Source organism: Arachis duranensis, chromosome 7 (assembly GCF_000817695.3).
Source record: "Arachis duranensis cultivar V14167 chromosome 7, aradu.V14167.gnm2.J7QH, whole genome shotgun sequence".
NCBI classification, from domain to species: domain Eukaryota; kingdom Viridiplantae; phylum Streptophyta; class Magnoliopsida; order Fabales; family Fabaceae; genus Arachis; species Arachis duranensis.
This window is the reverse complement of record NC_029778.3, coordinates 32773789-32776307: the sequence shown is the minus strand read 5'-3', so window position 1 is coordinate 32776307 and position 2519 is coordinate 32773789. Positions and strand designations below refer to the sequence as shown.

The 2519-nt window shown below is 39.5% G+C and overlaps 1 non-coding gene across 1 annotated transcript; it reads left to right on the top strand.

Annotated features, from left to right (window-relative positions):
- The first annotated feature begins 2321 nt into the window (after positions 1 to 2321).
- LOC127740895 (small nucleolar RNA R71) lies at positions 2322 to 2425 on the top strand. The gene has a single exon (XR_008001751.1). It is a non-coding gene; the product is annotated as a small nucleolar RNA R71 (small nucleolar RNA).
- Positions 2426 to 2519: the final 94 nt, after the last annotated feature.

Here is a 2519-nt window from a genome sequence, read left to right as displayed (position 1 = left end):
GTCTAGGCTAATCAAGGATTCAAATTAAGAACATTATTGTTTTTCTCTTAGAGTTAGTGATGAGCTAAAGTAAAGAACAAAGGGGTAAAATAGGCTCAACATTGGTTTACAAAGGATAATGAAAAGGTTAAGGCCATATGGTATGTAAGCTTAGTGAAACAAGGCCTCAATCATGTGTGTATGCATACATCAAATAATGGACATATAGAATTAAGCAAGACAAAGATCAATTTTAGAGAGAAAAATACACATCAAAAATAAAATATTGGTTGATAAAATGCAACCAATCAAACAGGCTCAAAATCTCACTGGTTTTGTGTGTTCGAGCTCTAAAACCATGTTCTGAAATAAAATTTCTTCAAACAAGTTTTTCAAAAACTTTAATTCAAATTAGTGAAATGCTATAAAAAGTTTCTTGAAAAAGAAAATATTACTTCAACCAAGTGGTAAAATATGCACAAAATCAAACAAACATGCAAGTGCAACAACTAATTTAACAAAGAAAATTTAAACATTGGTGTTGAGACAGGAAGGTACTAACCCACGGAGATCCGTATCGACCTCCCCACACATAAAGATTGCACCGTCCTCGGTGAATGTAAAGATGTGCAGGTGGGCGGGGGTTGTGGTTCCTCAGCCAGTGCTCCTTTCGTTCCGCTCTTCGCCGGTGGCTTGTTAGAGGCTTTCTCTTTACCCTTTTTGGTGGTCATCCTGAAAGGGAAAAGAGAAATAGCATGTAAGTCCAAGGGTTAGAGCAAGGAAGAGGACAGTGCAAGTAATAATCGATGCCCATGTAAGGAAAATAGTGAATGAAAGACAAGGTCGCGATTCTATGTGATCAGTTCATCAATGGAAATATAGCAAGGCATGGTAAGTATTGGATACAAGATGTTTAGTAGCATGCCGGCAAAGGCATGAGTAGCATAGATCAAGCATCAAAAATTAAAAATGTATTATTACTCGTAACAAACCGACAATCACGTTTGTATTGACAATTATAATTAATTAATAAAATGTGGAAAGGGTTTTGTGAAAAACAAGCATTAGAGTAGAAGGATAGAATAATGAAGAATGCACAATGCCATACGGGCTTTTTCACAAACACTTAGTATGCATGTTTAATATGATAGGGGAAGAATGAAATTGGAACATACAAGCATTCCAAAAACAATTAATATGAATTGTCAAACAACTCCATAATAATCCACAAGCAATAGTATAAGACCCAAATAAAGTTCCAACACCAACATAAAAATGCATGTAAAAGAAAGAAAAAGAGACCATAAATATTTATGCTAAAAAAGAAAATTAAGAAGAAAGAAAAATAATTGAATGCAGAAATTAAAAGATGAACGAAAGTATGCAAATAAATTAAGTAAAATAGAATTGAAGTGAAGAGGGATGAGAAGTTAAAGAGATAAAGTAAGAAAGAAAGAAGAAAGAAGAAAAGATAGAAGAATTTACGATTAGAAAACAAAAGATAAGATAATTGGCGCTGATCCGGATAAGTTGTGCGGCGTAGGCGACGCGAACGCGTGAGTGACGTGGTCGCGTGGTGTGAGACAAGGTCAGGTGATGCGAACGCGTGGGTCACGCGATCGCGTAGCCTGATTTATGCAATTGGTGCGAGTGCAGCCTCGCGTTCGCGCAACTCTCTGTTTCAAAATCATTTTGCCAAAAATCTGGGTGACGCGATCGCGTGAATGGCCATTTTTGAAAAATGATGCGGACGCGTGAGGCACGCATTCGCGTGGTAGGGCTTGTGCTTCTAGCACGAGTCTAGCCCTACTCCATCATATCTCTCTGCCATGCACCCATGTACGTCGATTTTACAGGGACACGCGTTTGCGTGGGTGACGCGGATGCGTGGGGAGGCTATTTCGCAAACGACGCGAACGCGTCAGCGACGCGGTCGCGTGGGCATATTTGTGCCTGAGGCACGCCTCCAGCCACGCTTTCGCTGAATTTCTGTTCACTTTTCTTCAGAAGCTGCCTCTCTAGTGCTGTTGGATGCATGTTGCAATCCATTCAGATTTTGAGAGATCATGTTGACCTGTTGAGTCAACACTCTGTTCTGAGCCAATATGGCATTCAGAGCATCAATTTCAAGAACTCCTTTCTTCTGAGGTATCCCATTATTCACAGAATTCCTCTCAGAGGTATACATGAACTGGTTGTTTGCAACCATGTCAATGAGTTCTTGAGCCTCTTCAGGCGTTTTCTTCAGGTGAATAGATCCACCTGCAGAATGGTCCAATGACATTTTCGAAAATTCAGAGAGACCATAATAGAATATATCTAATAAGGTCCATTCTGAAAACATGTCAGATGGACATCTTTTAGTCAACTGCTTGTATCTTTCCCAAGCTTCATAGAGGGATTCACCATCTTTTTGTTTGAAGGTTTGAACATCCACTCTCAGCTTGCTCAGCTTTTGAGGAGGAAAGAATTTATCCAAGAAGGCAGTGACCAGCTTATCCCAGGAGTCCAGGCTATCCTTAGGTTGTGAATCCAACCAT